Source organism: Cherax quadricarinatus, unplaced genomic scaffold (genome assembly GCF_038502225.1).
Source record: "Cherax quadricarinatus isolate ZL_2023a unplaced genomic scaffold, ASM3850222v1 Contig246, whole genome shotgun sequence".
Taxonomy (NCBI): Eukaryota; Metazoa; Arthropoda; class Malacostraca; order Decapoda; family Parastacidae; genus Cherax; species Cherax quadricarinatus.
The window spans coordinates 112,458-132,501 of NW_027195272.1; the positions used below are offsets into that span (position 1 = coordinate 112,458).

The 20,044-nt window shown below is 39.0% G+C and overlaps 1 protein-coding gene across 1 annotated transcript in view; it reads right to left on the minus strand.

Annotated features, from left to right (window-relative positions):
• Positions 1-20,044, minus strand: part of LOC138851284 (uncharacterized) — a 69,470-nt gene that overhangs the window by 38,768 nt on the left and 10,658 nt on the right. The gene's annotated exons all lie outside the window — the stretch shown is intronic.

Genomic DNA, 20,044 nt, shown 5'->3' on the forward strand with positions numbered 1-20,044 from the left:
TTGCTGGCCTTAAATTCACTCACATCACCACTAGTTGCAGGCATTTTTCTAATTAAATTCTCATGCAACTGCCTAGCCTTTTCGCAAATGATTGCTATCTGTTTTTCATTTATCCACACCAGTAACAGTCTCTCAACATTTTCTAACACTTGTGATCGCTGTTTTGTAATCACAGTTGCACCCTTTGCAAGAACAGCTTCCTTGGTTGCTGTTTTCCTGCTCACTATAGTAGAGATGGTTGATTGGGATTTACTATACAACTTGGCCAGGTCCGACACACACACTCCACTTTCATACTTTGCAATTATCTCTTTCTTCATTTCAATAGTTATTAGCACCCTTGGTCTCGAAGGGTTGGCACTAGAAGCTTTCTTGGGGCCCATGGTGACTTATTTTGCAGAAACAAGCACCAGAAACAGTGATAATATGGATAATATGGAATGTACCGAATGTATCCTTAGATGCACGCACACTGGCTGGCTTGTAAACACTGGTACACACGGGGCAGTTCAGGCCACATGTGGACACATCTCATACGAATCGTATCGCGTACCATGTTTTGTAATGGGAACCGAGGCAAATTTTTTGCGATATAACGCTTCGGATACCGGATTTATCGGTTACCGATGACTTCGCGAACCGGGGGACCACTGTACTAGCAAAAGAGCTAAGAATTTAGTCAAATTGAGCAAAATTGTTGATGTGTAAATTGTGCCCAGACTGCCAACTTTGTGCTTGTGTAATTCCATATATTTTCCATCTTTTTTTTTTTTTTGGACTCATTACCTTTAGGAAAATATTCTCTAAAAAAAACATTTTTTTGTAAATTCCAGATACTGTCACCACTTTTAATTTCAGGGCTTCTAACAGTGAGAGGGTTAAGAAAATCACAAATATTAAATCTACAGTTCTTAATCCAACTCAGCTAAACAAATGTGAGCTCTTTCTACATGTATACAGGTGGAGCTCCACTTTACAGCATTTTGCCAATGCAGTGGTTTTCAATTATACCCATTCTTCATTTATTCAAGACTTCCTACAATAAATATATTCACCAGTCACTATAAGCTAAAAATTAAAATATTTTGAGGTAATAATAGGTGTACTGTATATGCATTTTTTAGGTCTAGCTCTATTGCTCACTTAATATGTATATGATAATGTAAACATGATATCAGGCTTTTATATGCATTTGAAAGTGAAAAACGGCTAAGTTTCACTTTACAGTAAATTTCACTTTACAGCAGTAGCCTGGAACCTAATATGCTGTATAAGCAATAAATCATAAAAGTTAAATCCTTAGTTCTTTATTAACATCAGCTCTCTCTACATGCAAAAAAGATAAAGTATAAATACATTTTACAAAGAAAAATCAGAACATTTAAAATATTCATGCCGCAGAAGAACATTTGCAATTAAGTAACTTGTTCTTAAGTGCCAATATGATAAGTGCAGAACACTGTAAATCAGGGACCCACTGAACACCTTATGAACACAATACCATACAAGCAGCATGAAACAATCTTTCCAAACATGGAATATAACTGAACTAGCCTCGTCCTTCAGTAAATTGAAGAATGTAGCACAACAGTACTGTTTTTTTTTTTTTTTTTTTTTTCAACAAGTCGGCCGTCTCCCACCGAGGCAGGGTGACCCAAAAAAAAGAAAGAAAATCCCCAAAAAGAAAATACTTTCATCATCATTCAACACTTTCACCACACTCGCACATTATCACTGTTTTTGCAGAGGTGCTCAGAATACAACAGTCTAGAAGCATACACACATAAAGATACACAACATATCCCTCCAAACTGCCAATATTCCAAACCCCTCCTTTAAAGTGCAGGCATTGTATTTCCCATTTCCAGGACTCAAGTCCGACTATATGAAAATAACAGTACTGTTACAATGCTTAAAACATTCAGAATTTTTGAAGTATATAGTTTATGATGAAAATGTACATATTGTACATAGTAATAGTGTTATATGCTTCTTCAAAAGCACAACTCCACAAGATCTAATTATCTGCTACAATGGTTCAGGAAAACAGGAAGAAAAAGCATATGTTTATAAAATCTTAAAAGCCATGATCTTAAATGTTGCAAAGTTTTCATCAAAATGTTCTTGACTTCCCTTTAGGGTGTTACATATCTTGCACCCAGACTTCAATACCTTAGAATGGCAACTGTCATATACAGTACAGTTTTATATGCTTTGTACATTCACTACTGACAAAATGTTGACATAAGGCAGGTGTACACAAAATAGTTCCAGAAATACACAAATAACCTGCACACAGGAGAATGAAACTTATGAGGATGCTTAGGTGCAGGTGCGGCTTACTTGTGTACTGTTCCAGTCACAGTATTGTGCCCTTTTATTCTTTATTTTCAAACAGCTAGACATACACATTCATAAATGTTCATTAAGATAAACCAAACCAGGGCAAATTTGTGATGCTGGTGAGTGGCTCTTTAACCCAAGGACCTGGACCTGTCTGTCCTCACCTTGAATCAAACCTAATTCTTTCCATTCCCCAGGTGCTGTATGAATCCTATGGGTTTAACACTTCCACATAAACAGAATAATAATCATCATTATGATTAAATAATATATTTGAATATTAATTTTGATACAATGACAATCTTGAGTTAATTTGCCATAACCATTGTAATACAAGCTATATCATTTTCCATAATACATTTATTTATTTTTGAGCAAATAATATAAAACATAATTTTCAAAATGAGAATACTTCAGCTATGATTATGTATGCAATGCCAGGTCTTCTTCTTCTTGATATATGGCAAGAATCTTGCTAGTCAGGTTCCAAACATTTGCAGTCGTACAGTCTGGGTGGAGGACTGTGAACCAGGAGCGATCATTAATCTCCTCATCTCCTGGTACCACTACTCCATGTACTTGCATCACAATGTTTAGAATAGCTGCTGAAAACAACTGAGGTGAATACTTTAGCACTATTGGAGAATGATAAATATCTTGTATTATATTCCAAGCCAGCTGGACTATGGGTATTGTTTCAAATGTTTCTTCCCCCAGCCACTCTTTCAAGGAGAGCATGTAATGAAGTAGGTACTGATGTGGGAGATCAACTTTCATCTTGAAGCCTAAAACGCGCATTAAAAGTAGTTCTGCTTGGATGAGGGAGTCCCGCATGGTGAAGTAAGGATCCAGGGAGAGGGGAGGCTCTCCACGGCGTACGCAACTGATTCCGACATTAATTATGTCTCTTATTTTAATGTCATCGTCTTCTACCTTTGAGGCTAAATAGATGCATGTGGAACCAATGAGATATGGATCATAATCCTCCAGAGTTGCAACTGTGTAGAACTTATGGTAATATGTTGCAGCTGTAGCTATAGTTAACACACTTGCTTTTAGTTTGATGCCACATTCTATAATGAAACGAGCCCCAGAAAAGTGACTATAATTCTTGGTGTAGTCAACAGAAGGGTTTACATATTCCCTCTGAAGTAGATTAATTTGCAATATTGGTGCCTTACTGTTATTCTTATTGGTGCCAGCTGAGGCATTCATTGCTTCCTTTATATCAATTCTTGCAGCAATATTCCTTCCTCCAATCTGCAACAAGAAGAAAAGGCTTGTTGTTATACACTTCAGCACACAAACTGCTGATAACTGACACTGTTTTTAACCATTCATTTACTGTTCAAGACATATCAGTTGATAATAATCTTAGTTTATTTGCCACCATTTCATGAAGAACATCTACATGGTTCAATTTTGTAGTCTGCCCAAAATAATGGTTTGGCAACCAACCCAAATTATGCTCATTGATTGCAACTATGAAACCAGGAAAACATCCTTGTGGCAACCAAGAAACAAGCATAAATACTCTGCAGCAGTCAAATTTGGGCCAAAACTGCATACAATTCATTCATCAGGAATACCTCCAGCAACAGCCAGACCTATAAATCTGTAATACAGAAAGCACAAACTTTCTATTTTCTTATATCAGGTGGATTTCTGTTTTGACACGTAATTTTTCCTAAATCGACCATTACATTTCACATCCACTTGATTCATGAAGCATAAAGAAGAAATACCTTTATCTTTGATATACCTTTGATGAGTTCCAAGAGTTGTTCTACTCCTAGAGCCCAGCCATAGGCCAGGCTAATCTGGAACTTGCCTGGTCAACCAGGCTGTTGCTGCTGGTGGCCCACTGACCCACATGTTCATTACAGTCTGGTTGATCTGGCACCTGGTGAAGATACTTGCCCAGTTTCCCCTTGAAGACTTCTACACTTGTTCCAGCAGTGTTTCTGATATCTTCTGGCAAGATGTTGAATAATCTGGGGCCACAAATGTTAATACAGTGTTCTCTTATTGTGCCCACCACACCCCTGCTTTTCACTGCATTTCTTTGCACTTCCTCTCATATCTCTCACTCCAGTATGTAGCTATGGCAGTGTGCAGATTTGGGACCAGGCCCTCAAGTGCTTTCCAGGTATATATTATCATATCTCTCTCTCTCCCCCACTCCAGTGAGTACATAGTTAAGACTTCAAGGCATACCCAGTAATTTAAATGCATTATTGGCTCTGTGTGGGACATAAACATGCTTTATTGGCTCCGTGTGGGACATAAACAATCTCTGTATCTGTTCTAGCTCTGATATTTCTCCTGCCCTGAATGGGGCTGCCAACACTGAGCAACATTCCAAATAAGAGGGAACAAGTGATTTGACAAGTGTCACTACTGGCATTAATTCCCATGTCTTGAAAGTTCTCATTATCTACCCAGTCATCCTCCTGGCTGTCGTGACCTTGGTCTTATTGTGTTCTTTGAAAGAAAGGTTAGCTTACATAATTATTCCAAAATCTTTCATGTGTTCCTTTCATTTTATTAGGTGATCCTCTCGAGTTTTGTACACAGAGTTCCTTTTGAGTTCTTCATTCTTTCCATGCCTAAGCAGCTGGAACTTACCACCAATGAACATCATGACTGCTTGTTGTCACCGCACCATCTACCCTGATGCCCGATGAAGTGAAACTTCCCAACATCCACCCACTATCCATATACAACAAAACATCTGAAGCCACTGCCAATGGCCAGAGTAACAAAGGAAGATCCATAAACCAACCCAGGATTCAACAACACAGGTGAGGGGGATATTACTACAAGTACAGCACCTTCTCCTCCCAGCCAGGAGGAGGCATCCCCCACTTCCCATTACTGCCCCCACAACACCAACCAAAAATCGGTAAACATGGCCACCACCCCAAGGATTTGTTTATTTGAGGATATAAGACCCAGAGATAGCCAAATTCATCAAGATCCAGGGTGAAAAAATTGATATGCTAACCAGGGAAATGCAAGAGGTGAAAACCATCAACGCACACTACCTAGACAAGATCACAATCCTGGAACACAAAATAAAATACCCTGGAACAAAAGTAACACCCACACCGAGAGAGAAAGTGACCCAATTTATCAATTAAACTTGATAAAAGCCATATAGCATGAACTAATAGGATATTTAATTCTCTTACATTCACTGTAACACCTAAATTTATACTTACATGCACATAAGAGACTTCTTTCAACAAACTGGCCGTATCCCACCAAGGCAGGGTGGCCCAAAAAGAAAAAAAAGTTTCTCTTTTCAAATTTAGTAATTTATACAGGAGAAGGGGTTACTAGCCCCTTGCTCCTGGCATTTTAGTCACCTCTTACAACACGCATGGCTTACGGAGGAAGAATTCTGTTCCACTTCCCCATGGAGATAAGAGGAAATAAACAAGAACAAGAACTAGAAAGAAAATAGCAGAAAACCCAGAGGGGAGTGTGTATATATGCTTGTACATGTATGTGTAGTGTGACCTAAGTGTAAGTAGAAGTAGCAAGACGTACCTGAAATCTTGTATGCTCATGATACACAAAAAAAGACACCAGCAATCCTACCATCATGTAAAACAATTACAGGCTTTCGTTTTACACTCACTTGGCAGGACAGTAGTACCTCCCTGGGCGGTTGCTGTCTACCAACCTACTACCTAGAACTTCCAGCAGGCGTGCATGAGTGTGTTCGATAGGAGTGAATGGAGACGAATGGTATTTGGGACCTGACGATCTGTTGGAGTGTGAGCAGGGTAATATTTAGTGAAGGGATTCAGGGAAACCGGTTATATTTATATAGCTGGACTTGAGTCCTGGAAATGGGAAGTACAATGCCTGCACTCTAAAGGAGGGGCTTGGGATATTAGCAGTTTGGAGGGATATGTTGTGTATCTTCATATGTATATGCTTCTAAACTGTTGTATTCTGAGCACCTCTGCAAAAACAGTGATTATGTGTGAGTGAGGTGAAAGTGTTGAATGATGATGAAAATATTTTCTTTTTGGGGATTTTCTTTCTTTTTGGGTCACCCTGCCTCAGTGGGAGATGGCCTACTTGTTGAAAAAAAAAAATCACCTCTGAACAAACCTAAATGTCATTCACCTAAATGTCATTCACACCTAAATGTCATTCACCTCTGAACAAACTTGTATCATGCTGAAATAAAGTAGCTTATCTTAAAGAGTTGACTCTTAGTGTATTCATGGCACCCCTGCTTTTTATTGATAGTACAGTTCACTGCCTGTTGAGTCCTTTTTCCTTTGTAGGGACTAATCATTCTAAGATTTTCAAAGTGTATATTATTATGTCTTGCTTCTCCAGGTCTTGCTTCTCCAGGAGGAGATTAGGAGGCTGAAGGTCCACCTCAATGGGTCTGGGAGAGAGTGTGAGGTGGCTGGAGTTGTGGGGAATGAGACTTCTAGCAGTGAGGTGCAGTCTGTCTCTCGCTGTAAGGAGGCTGTAGTTGGGGAGGTAGCAACGGCTACCAGCAGTGAGGTGCAGCCCAGCACCTGCTACAAGTGGCGAGTTGTTCACAGTAATGGGAGGCGCATCAGAATAAGGAAAGTTAAGGGTGAAGATCTGAAGGTAGGAAATCGCTTCTCTGTTCTCCAGGATGAATGTACTTCAGTGGCCAGTGAAGGTAAGGGTACTACTGCCCCTGCTAATGAAGGTAAGCGCATTCTTGTGGTTGGTGACTCTCAGGTAAGATATATTGACCGTGCTTTTTGTAATAGGAATAAGAAGATGAGAGATAGAGTGTGCTTCCCTGGAGCTGGTGTTGGGGACATTGTCAACAGGCTGGATAATATCATGTCAGGTAATGGGAACAAGCCCATTATCTGTCTCAGTGCTGGTGGAAATGATATTGGGAAGGGTAGGAGAGAAGAGCTGCTAGATAAGTACAGGTCAGCTATAGATTTCATTAAGTCTAAGGGAGGGATCCCAATCATATGTAGCATCTTGCCTAGAAGGGGAGTAGGAAATGAATGGTTGTCTAGGGCAATTGGTGTAAATTGCTGGCTAGACAGATACTGCAAGGAACTTGCAATCCCATTCATTGACAACTGGAACAACTTTTATGGCAAACATGATATGTATGCAAGGGATGGGGTACATCTCTCTGGGTCAGGGGTGGTAGCACTTGCAGACTCGATTGAGAAGGCCATTGGTGAAATGCCTATGATTTTAAACTGATGGAAGATAGAGGTATGGGTGTGTGTGGGGAACAAGCAGGTTGCAACACTAGGGTTGGAAACAGTAAATGTATAAAAGGCATTCAGCATGAAGTTATAAATAAAGACAATAGAACAGGTCAGCAAACAAAGGGGGACAGCAGAGGGCAGCAAGGGACTAGCTCCCTTAAGGTTTACTATACTAATAGCAGGAGTGTTAGAAATAAGATAGATGAGCTAAGATTAATTGCAAGTGCAGGAAACATAGATATTATTGCTATAACAGAGACCTGGCTCAATCTGAAAGATAGAGAGATGCCCTCTGAATGTCACATACAAGGCTATAAATTATTCCACACTGACAGGGTCAACAGGAAAGGTGGTGGAGTAGCGATGTATGTCAGAGACAATTTAAATTGTTGTGTTAGACAAGATATTAAATTAGAAGCGTCAGCCACTGAATCTGTTTGGTTACAGCTTCTCGAGGGCCGAGAAAAACTAATTTTGGGTGTGATTTACAGGGCCCCAAATCTTGATAGGGAGTGCAGTAAACTTCTATGGGACGAAATTCGTAAGGCATCTACATACGAAAATGTTGTGCTAATGGGAGATTTCAACTATAGACAGATTGACTGGAGCAATTTGACAGGAAATTTAGAGTCGGGTGACTTTCTTGATACGATCCAGGATTGTTTTTTAAAACAGTTTGTGACAGAGCCAACTAGGGGAAATAACCTCCTTGACTTGGTTCTTGCCAGTAGGGAAACACTAATTAATAATCTTGAGGTTAATGATGAGCTTGGGGAGAGTGATCACAAATCACTCAGTTTTAATATATCATGGAATTCCCCTAATAATGGCAATCAAGTCTCCGTCCCTGACTTTCGCTTGGCTGATTTCATAGGACTGAAAAATTACTTAGGTGGGCTGAACTGGAATGACCTGACTAAGGGTCAGGTAGGTGGTGATGGTTGCCGATATGATGCTTTCCAGGGCATAGTTCTAGCTGCTCAGTCAAATTATGTTCCAAATAGGGAAATCAGATCAAACAAAAATGATCCTAAATGGATGAACAATAGATTAAAATATCTGATTGGTCAAAAGAGAGGCATATATAGGCAAATCAAAAGAGGAGAGGGGCAATTAAGAAATCGATATATTCAGTTAAAGAGAGAAATAAAAAAGGGAATTAGAAAAGCAAAAAGAGATTATGAGGTTAAAGTTGCAAAAGAATCGAAGACTAACCCAAAAGGATTCTTTCAGGTATACAGAAGTAAGATCAGGGACAAGATAGGCCCACTCAAAAGTTCCTCGGGTCAGCTCACTGACAGTGATAAGGAAATGTGTAGAATTTTTAACACATACTTCCTCTCAGTTTTTACACAGGAGGATACCAGCGATATTCCAGTAATGATAAATTATGTAGAACAGGACGATAATAAACTGTGCACTATTAGGGTCACAAGTGACATGGTCCTTAGGCAAATAGATAAATTAAAACCTAACAAATCCCCAGGCCCTGATGAACTGTATGCAAGGGTTCTAAAGGAATGTAAAGAGGAGCTTAGCACACCTTTGGCTAATCTTTTCAACATATCACTACAAACTGGCATGGTGCCAGATAAGTGGAAAATGGCAAATGTGATACCTATTTTCAAAACAGGTGACAGGTCCTTAGCTTCGAACTATAGACCAATAAGCCTAACCTCCATAGTGGGAAAATTTATGGAAACAATAATTGCCGAGGCAGTTCGTAGCCATCTTGAAAAGCATAAATTAATCAACGAATCTCAGCATGGTTTTACAAAGGGGCGTTCCTGCCTTACGAATTTATTAACTTTTTTCACTAAGGTATTTGAGGAGGTAGATCATGGTAATGAATATGATATTGTGTATATGGACTTCAGTAAGGCTTTTGACAGGGTCCCACATCAGAGACTATTGAGGAAAATTAAAGCACATGGAATAGGAGGAGAAATTTTTTCCTGGATAGAGGCATGGTTGACAAATAGGCAGCAGAGAGTTTGCATAAATGGGGAGAAATCAGAGTGGGGAAGCGTCACGAGCGGTGTTCCACAGGGGTCAGTGTTGGGCCCCCTGCTGTTCACAATCTACATAAACGACATAGATGAGGGCATAAAGAGCGACATCGGCAAGTTTGCCGATGACACCAAAATAGGCCGTCGAATTCATTCTGACGAGGACATTCGAGCACTCCAGGAAGATTTGAATAGACTGATGCAGTGGTCGGAGAAGTGGCAGATGCAGTTTAATATAGACAAATGCAAAGTTCTAAATGTTGGACAGGACAATAACCATGCCACATATAAACTAAATAATGTAGATCTTAATATTACGGATTGCGAAAAAGATTTAGGAGTTCTGGTTAGCAGTAATCTGAAACCAAGACAACAGTGCATAAGTGTTCGCAATAAAGCTAATAGAATCCTTGGCTTCATATCAAGAAGCATAAATAATAGGAGTCCTCAGGTTGTTCTTCAACTCTATACATCCTTGGTTAGGCCTCATTTAGATTATGCTGCACAGTTTTGGTCACCGTATTACAGAATGGATATAAATTCTCTGGAAAATGTACAAAGGAGGATGACAAAGATGATCCCATGTATCAGAAACCTTCCCTATGAAGATAGACTAAGGGCCCTGAAACTGCACTCTCTAGAAAGACGTAGAATTAGGGGGGATATGATTGAGGTGTATAAATGGAAGACAGGAATAAATAAAGGGGATGTAAATAGTGTGCTGAAAATATCTAGCCTAGACAGGACTCGCAGCAATGGTTTTAAGTTGGAAAAATTCAGATTCAGGAAGGATATAGGAAAGTACTGGTTTGGTAGTAGAGTTGTGGATGAGTGGAACAAACTCCCAAGTACCGTTATAGAGGCCAGAACGTTGTGTAGCTTTAAAAATAGGTTGGATAAATACATGAATAGATGTGGGTGGGTGTGAGTTAGACCTGATAGCTTGTGCTAACAGGTCGGTTGCCGTGTTCCTCCCTTAAGTCAATGTGACCTGACCTGACTAGGTTGGGTGCATTGGCTTAAGCTGGTAGGAGACTTGGACCTGCCTCGCATGGGCCAGTAGGCCTTCTGCAGTGTTCCTTCGTTCTTATGTTCTTCTTATGTTCTTATGTGCCTCACCTCCCTAATGTAACTATACCAACACTGTTATATCATACAAAACCAACTTGTCCAACTACTTCCGTTTCTTAACCATCTCTTATAATCTTTCCTAGCCTGAAATCATAGAACTAGTTTGAAATGACTAAATAAGTATAAAGTACTAACATGCACTTAAAATTGTACTATTGTATATTGTACTAAGTGTAATATTTTTTGCTACCTCTCAACTATAAATTTTTGTAATTATAATAATTTTTCTATCTTTTTTTGCAATAATGCATAATTAAAATTTACCACTCCATAACCTATGTCTAGTTTTAAGTACAGTAGTGTGTAAGCATTAGGATTAGTCTGCCTGAAATGCTCATGCATGCTAGTGGCTTTCTTTGTGCTTAGCAATACTTTATTATATGTAAATTACAGTTTGTATACTACACAAATAGATCTTTCTCACTTGCATTCCAAGGGGTACAGGAACACACGTGAAAAAGATACATGATAATATACACTTGGAAAATCTTAGAAAGACTAATTCCAGTGTAAAAAGCTTATGGATATGCAGAGCATTTTGGGCAACCTTAAGCCTAACTTAAGCTTACAAGGGCAATAGCTGTCTTTAAGAGGGAATTTCATAAGTTCCTCAAGCTCTTGATCAGCCTGGTTGTGGTGCACATGTGTACTGCTAGTACTAAGCCCCTATCATGTGCTTTTAACATTCTATGGAGAGGGAGCATGGACACAGAGGTTATCCCACAGTTGCTAAAAACAACAGACATAGCCCCACTCTATAAAGAGGGCAGTAAAGCAATAGCTAACATTACATATGTATTTGCATTTAAGGTCATTAAAATTATAAAGACAAGTATTAAGGAAGCCTAGAGAACAAATGGATTTGTCAGTTAAAAATAGGAGAGGAGAGTTATTAAATGGAGAGTTAGAGGTATTGGGAAGATGGAGGGAATATTTTGAGGAATTGTTAAATGTTGATGAAGATAGGGAAGCTGTGATTTCGTGTATAGGGCAAGGAGGAATAACATCTTGTAGGAGTGAGGAAGAGCCAGTTGTGAGTGTGGAGGAAGTTCGTGAGGCAGTAGGTAAAATGAAAGGGGGTAAGGCAGCCGGGATTGATGGGATAAAGATAGAAATGTTAAAAGCAGGTGGGGATATAGTTTTGGAGTGGTTGGTGCAATTATTTAATAAATGTATGGAAGAGGGTAAGGTACCTAGGGATTGGCAGAGAGCATGCATAGTTCCTTTGTATAAAGACAAAGGGGACAAGAAGAGTGCAAAAATTATAGGGGGATAAGTCTGTTGAGTATACCTGGTAAAGTGTATGGTAGAGTTATTATTGAAAGAATTAAGAGTAAGACGGAGAATAGGATAGCAGATGAACAAGGAGGCTTTAGGAAAAATAGGGGGTGTGTGGACCAGGTGTTTACAGTGAAACATATAAGTGAACAGTATTTAGATAAGGCTAAAGAGGTCTTTGTGGCATTTATGGATTTGGAAAAGGCGTATGACAGGGTGGATAGGGGGGCAATGTGGCAGATGTTACAGGTGTATGGAGTAGGAGGTAGGTTACTGAAAGCAGTGAAGAGTTTTTATGAGGATAGTGAGGCTCAAGTTAGAGTATGTAGGAAAGAGGGAAATTATTTCCCAGTAAAAGTAGGCCTTAGACAAGGATGTGTGATGTCACCGTGGTTGTTTAATATATTTATAGATGGGGTTGTAAGAGAAGTAAATGCGAGGGTCTTGGCAAGAGGTGTGGAGTTAAAAGATAAAGAATCACACATAAAGTGGGAGTTGTCACAGTTGCTTTTTGCTGATGACATGGTGCTCTTGGGAGATTCTGAAGAGAAGTTGCAGAGATTGGTGGATGAATTTGGTAGGGTGTGCAAAAGAAGAAAATTAAAAGTGAATACAGGAAAGAGTAAGGTTATGAGGATAACAAAAAGATTAGGTGATGAAAGATTGGATATCAGATTGGAGGGAGAGAGTATGGAGGAGGTGAATGTATTCAGATACTTGGGAGTGGACGTGTCAGCGGATGGGTCTATGAAAGATGAGGTGAATCATAGAACTGATGAGGGGAAAAGGGTGAGTGGTGCACTTAGGAGTCTGTGGAGACAAAGAACTTTGTCCTTGGAGGCAAAGAGGGGAATGTATGAGAGTATAGTTTTACCAACGCTCTTATATGGGTGTGAAGCATGGGTGATGAATGTTGCAGCGAGGAGAAGGCTGAAGGCAGTGGAGATGTCATGTCTGAGGGCAATGTGTGGTGTGAATATAATGCAGAGAATTCGTAGTTTGGAAGTTAGGAGGAGGTGCGGGATTACCAAAACTGTTGTCCAGAGGGCTGAGGAAGGGTTGTTGAGGTGGTTCGGACATGTAGAGAGAATGGAGCGAAACAGAGTGACTTCAAGAGTGTATCAGTCTGTAGTGAAAGGAAGGCGGGGTAGGGGTCGGCCTAGGAAAGGTTGGAGGGAGGGGGTAAAGGAGGTTTTGTGTGCGAGGGGCTTGGACTTCCAGCAGGCATGCGTGAGCGTGTTTGATAGGAGTGAATGGAGACAAATGGTTTTTAATACTTGATGTGCTGTTGGAGTGTGAGCAAAGTAACATTTATGAAGGGATTCAGGGAAACTGGCAGGCCGGACTTGAGTCCTGGAGATGGGAAGTACAGTGCCTGCACTCTGAAGGAGGGGTGTTAATGTTGCAGTTTAAAAACTGTAGTGTAAAGCACCCTTCTGGCAAGACAGTGATGGAGTGAATGATGGTGAAAGTTTTTCTTTTTCGGGCCACCCTGCCTTGGTGGGAATCGGCCAGTGTGATAATAAATATAAAAAAAGTATTTGATGAATGTATATGCAAGTAGATTAAATATATCATTGTACATGATTAAAAAAAAATATTTGAGTTACACTCTAGTAAATGTATAAGTACATTTTTTTTACATTAAACAACATTAAATTTGAGAACCCGAATTCTCGAAGCATCGAATATTCGATGCTTCGAGAATAGTAGACTGAATATATCATTGTAAATAATTATAAGAAAAATTATTGGGGTTACATTCAAACAGTTTATAGGTAGAATTTTTAACATTAGATGACATTCAATTCAAGAAATGAAATTCTTGCAGCAGCGATTATTCACAGAAACAGTTTCGTATTCTAATTTTTAAAAATAAATTTCATCTGTAAAATAACACAACTAAATAAAAAGAAAATGATAGTTGATGAATTAGGGAAAGGTAGAGTAGGCATGTGTTTTACAATGGCATTACTTAATGACAAACAAAACACAAATAAGCAGACAGACTATCATTTTAAAGTTAGATTGCAAATGTAAGTATATATGAGAACAAGAATACAGTGGACTCCCAGTTTGCGATGGCATCGGTATCCAATAAATCCGGTATTCAATACATTTTAATACAAATATTTTGCCTTGGTTCCTGTTAAAAAATCCGCCATACGCGATTCATCCGAGACGTGTCCACGTGTGGCCTGAACTGCCCCGTGTGTGCCAGTGTTTACAAGCCAGCCAGTGTGCTCGCATCTAAGGATTCATTCAGTACATTCATATTATCACAGTGTTTTTGGTGCTTGTTTCTGCAAAATAAGTCACCATGGGCCCCAAGAAAGCTTCTAGTGCCAACCCTTCGAGAAAAAGGGTGCTAATGACTATTGAAATGAAGAAAGAGATAACTGCAAAGTACGAAAGTGGAGTGCGTGTGTCGGAGCTGGCCAGGTTGTATACAAAACCCCAATCAACCATCGCTACTATAGTGACCAGGAAAACGGCAATCAAGGAAGCTGTTGTTTCAAAAGGTGCAACTGTGATTATGAAACAGCGACCGCAAGTGTTAGAAGATGTTGAGAGACTGTTATTGGTGTGGAAAAATGAAAAACAGATAGCAGGAGATAGCATCTCTCAAGCGATCATTTGTGAAAAGGCTGGCAGTTGCATGACGATTTGGTAAAGAAATTGCCTGCAACTAGTGGTGATGTGAGTGAATTTAAGGCCAGCAAAGGTTGGTTTGAAAGATTTAAAAATTGTAGTGGCATACATAGTCTGATTAGGCATGGTGAGGCTGCCAGTTCGGACCAAAAAGCAGCCGAAAAATATGTGAAGGAATTCAAGGATTACATAGACAGTGAAGACTTGAAACCTGAACAAGTGTTTAATTGTGACGAAACAGGCCTGTTTTGGAAGAAATTGCCAAGCAGGACCTACATTACTCAGGAGGAAATGGCACTCCCAGGACATAAGCCTATGAAAGACAGGCTTACTCTTCTGATGTGTGCCAATGCACAAAGTGAAGCCTTTATTGGTGAATCACTCAGAAACTCCCAGAGCATTCAGGCAAAACAATGTCCTCAAGGCTAATTTGTGTGTGCTGTGGAGGGCAAACAGTAAGGCATGGGTCACTACGGATTTTTTCTATGACTGGTTACACCATGTATTTGCCCCCAATGTGAAAAATTACCTAATTGAAAAGAAATTAGACCTTAAGTGCCTCCTGGTATTAGACAATGCCCCTGGTCATCCTACAGACTTGGCAGAGCGACTTTCTGGGGACATGAGCTTCATTAAGGTCGAGTTTTTGCCACCTAACACCAACTTCAAGAAACTGTACACAAAAGCTATGTTTCAAAAGTGCCTTGAAGTGACCACAGACACTCGATTGACTCTAAAAGAGTTTTGGAAGGATCACTTTAATATCCTCAATTGTGTAAACATTATAGGTAAGGCTTGGGAGGGAGTGACTAAGAGGACCTTGAACTCTGCTTGGAAAAAACTGTGGCCAGAATGTGTAGACAAAAGGGATTTTGAAGGGTTTGAGGCTAACCCTGGGAATCCTATGCCAGTTGAGGAATCCATTGTGGCATTGGGGAAGTCCTTGGGGTTGGAGGTTAGTGGGGAGGATGTGGAAGAGTTGGTGGAGAAGGACAATGACAAACTAACCACTGATGAGCTGCTAGATCATCTTCAACAGCAAGAGGCCAGACCTGAGGAAACTGCTTCGGAGGAGGGGATAGAGAAATTGAAGAAGTTGCCTACTTCAAAGATTAAGGAAATGTGTGCAAAGTGGCTTGAAGTGCAAACCCTTTTTGATGAAAATCACCCTCACACAGCTACTGCAAGCCGTGTTGGCAACCTGTACAATGACAATGTTGTGAACCACTTTAGGAAAGTCATAAAGGAACGAGAGGTGCAGGCCTCTATGGACAGATATGTTGTGTGACAGAAGTCCAGTGGCTCTCAAGCTGGTCCTAGTGGCATTAAAAGAAGGGAAGTAACCCCAGGAAAGGACTTGCTACCTCAAGTCCTAATGGAAGGGGATTCCCTTCTAAACAATAAGTTCGACACTCTCCCCTCCTCCCATCCCATCAATCATCACCAGATCTTCATTAAAGGTAAGTGTCATGTATTCTATTGTTAGTAGAGTACTACAAACTGTGCATGTCTTCTTCAGTTTGTGTGCATTAAACTTAATATTTCATGGGTGTCTTGCACGGATTAATTTGATTTCCATTATTTCTTATGGGGAAAATTGATTCGCTTTTCGATAATTTTGGTTTACGATGAGCTCTCAGGAACAGATTAATATCGCAAACTGGGGGTCTACTGTACATAGTTTTATACATATTTAAAGTTGAAAGAATTGTTCAGCATTATTAACTGTTACTAGAATCACATAAGGAAAAGGAGGTATTTTTATAGATTAGCTCTGAAGCAGCTGGCACATAAGGGAGACTCTGGAGATAGCAGGTAGGGAGTTCAAGATTTTGGGTTCTTTTATAGCAGACAGGGCTAGACTACTCGTTAAAGTGGCACGCATGAAAACAATGGTCCTTCAAGAACCAGCTGGACAATTATTTTGCAAGTATAGGATTCTACTAGATACATATTATGCAGGTGCAATATGAAGCTAACAGATTCCTCATGTTTTGTCAGCAATTGTATCAGGACAATCAGCTGATAACGATGCAACCAACTTAATAGTACATGTTGTAGTAGTGATTTACCATTTCCTTTAGGGTTTGCTTAGAGGTGATTCTAAATGGTTGGACTTTTGTGCACTAAGATACAGGTACAACATCGATTTTCCGGACCTTTGGTTCCAAAGCCTTTCCGGATTACTGATGTTTCTGCCTTTAGAGAGTGCAGTATTCCATGGTCTTGAGGTTGGATAAGTGACGTACAGTTGATGGTAAATACACTGCAGCAGGAATTTCAAGTTCCTGCTCGTAAATTTGTATGGTTCCGGGCCATCAGTGTCTGGAAAATTGACATTGTACCTGTATATTCCAGTAAATGGCACTGTAATAAAGCTGTGTATCAAAGTTCTGGTAGAATATATATAACAGATGAAAAAGTTTGGAGAAATTGTTTTGTATATCACTCTTCAATACAAAAGTTTCTGGATGCATTAAGGATATGTTGGTTTTGTGAAGTCAAACTAATGAGTAAAAGTGAGTTCAGCACTTTCTTTGTCCACACACTAAGCATTTCATGTCACTGACATCTTACAAACTGCACTGCAAGGGATATACAGCCAAATCTTAATCAAGAAGTGACATCATTTCAATTATATCCCCCCTTAAGGCAGGATAACCCGATAAGTAGGTGTATCTTCCAAGACTATTTCCATTGTCTGTCTGCTTTCCATTGGGGTTCTTTAATCCTCTCTCTCTCTCTGTCTGTCTCTCTCTCTCACTAGTATAAAAGGAAAGTTATTTAAGCTAAGGAAATAACACTTTTAAGCTTCTGGCTAAAGCTAATACAGGAAGGCCCCGCTTTACGGCGTTTCACTTTACGGCGTTCCGCTAATACGGACATTTCAAATTATGACCAAAACTCACTATACGGCTCCCCCCACCTGACTTTCTAATACGGTCACCGTGCCCCACCCTGTTTGTTTACATTCTCCATGAGCTCAGTAAGCACTAAGTCTCTCCATTTTGTCTGGAAACTCCAAAATTTCAAATGTTTTTAAAAGTTATTTCATATTTTATATATACTCTGATAATTATACTTATGTATACCTGTACCTAAATAAACTTACATACATCGAGTCATTTAAATGTCGTATATTACGTTAATATACACATTTTCATTAATCCATCCATGATATTTTTTTCAAAATTATATAATAAACACGATGCATAACATATAAATAAGATAAATACACCCCACAGTAGAATAAATAAACATAAATGTGAGATGTGAGCAGACGACTTCCACAAGTGACGCCATAATAACAATACTCACCGAGTCTCATTAAATGTCGTATATTACGGTAATATACACATTTTCATTAATCCATCCATGATATTTTTTTCAAAATTATATAATAAACACGATGCATAACATATAAATAAGATAAATACACCCCACAGTAGAATAAATAAACATAAATGTGAGATGTGAGCAGACGACTTCCACAAGTGACGCCATAATAACAATAGTCACCGAGTCTCATTAAATGTCGTATATTACGGTAATATACACATTTTCATTAATCCATCCATGATATTTTTTTCAAAATTATATAATAAACACGATGCATAACATATAAATAAGATAAATACACCCCACAGTAGAATAAATAAACAAATGTGAGATGTGAGCAGACGACTTGCACAAGTGGTGATAATAACAATACTGAGTCTCATTAAATGTCGTATATTACGGTAATATACACATTTTCATTAATCCAGCCATGATATTTTTTTCAAAATTATATAATAAACACGATACATAACATAAAAAGATGATAAATACACCCCACAATAGAATAAATAAACATAAATATAAGATGTGGGAGCCTGGTTTGTTTACATAACTATGTGTGGGTGGGGTGGCCTGGTAAGGTAGCCTGGCTTATTACAATACATACCACACTTGATTTCTTACAATAAATACTACTTGTCTCACCCTAGATTAAGACTATAAATATTTTAAGGTAAGTAATGAGTGCACTATGTGTGTATTGTACTTTTTTATTGTTTTTTGATGCCTGGTTCTATTGCTAACTTAATATATGTTAGTGTAAACTTGTTATCTAGTGTTTGTATGCATTTTTAAGTGGAAAAAAAGGGTGTTCCACTTTACGGCGGTTTCCGCTTTACGGCGGTAGCCTGGAACCTAACCCGCCGTATAAGTGGGGCCTTCCTGTACACATAGGAATGAACGAACTCTACAGTGAGCCTATTGGTTCATACTAGGCAGGTCCAGCTCATGCTCACCCATGCCACACATGTACCCATCTGACCTATATTTAAAGCTAATTTTAGTTCTTGCCTCGATGCTGCCCGAGAATTTGTTACTTGACTACAACTCTAGTGAGCCTGGACATTAGTTTACAGTTTATAATACATTAAATCTATGTGCTTCATGGAATAAGCAAGTATTTCTTGTGCAAATTGTCATTGTGGGATGCTAATGAAAATAGATTATGTTACATTACGGTTGGGTTAGGTTTGGTGAGTTTAGGTTAGGTAACATTTGATTTGGTTGTGTAACTTAACCTGAAAAATGCCACTACTATATAAGCGTCATAGTCTACATTTGGCCAAGCTCAGTTAGGTTAGGTTCGGCGAGGTTACACTTGGTTAGGTTATCATTTAGATTACTATGTTGCTCAGTGTTCACCATATGAAACAGACATAAATGCTCTGGAAAACATACAGAGACAAATGATGAAGTTGATCCCATGTATCAGAAACCTATGAAGACAGGCTGAAGGCACTGAATTTGCCTCTCAGGAAAGATGCAGAATTAACAATCCTAAGAAAATCATTTTCCTAAGGCTTACCTTAGGATTTTTACTCTAGCATAGTGTGGCCTAGTAAAACATCTGGTATAACATCTGCTCACCTAGCAGTTAAGTAGGTACCTGGGTGGTAGTCGACTGTTGTGGGTCGCATCCTGGGAGACAAGATCGAAGGACCTCAATGGAAATAAGACAAACAGTCCTCGATGACACACTGGCTTTCTTGGATCATCCTAGCTAACCCCCCGGGTTAAAAATCCAAACAAATTCTATCTTATCTTACTAGACCAGGTGGACACAAATGCTTTGTGTACTATTGACTTGAAAAAAAAAAATTATTTTTAAAATTAAATTGTGAACATAGAATTTAAAATATACTAGCTTGTAAGTTTATTTAGATACAATTATCCAATTTTTATATGATAACCGTTATCTTGAATAATAAAATGTGTGTCAATTACCTAAGATAATCCCATCAAGGGTTTAAGATAGAGTAAAAAATCAGTAATGATTATTGTCAACAAAAACAACAAATGGATGAAAATGATTTACAGTATAAAATACAA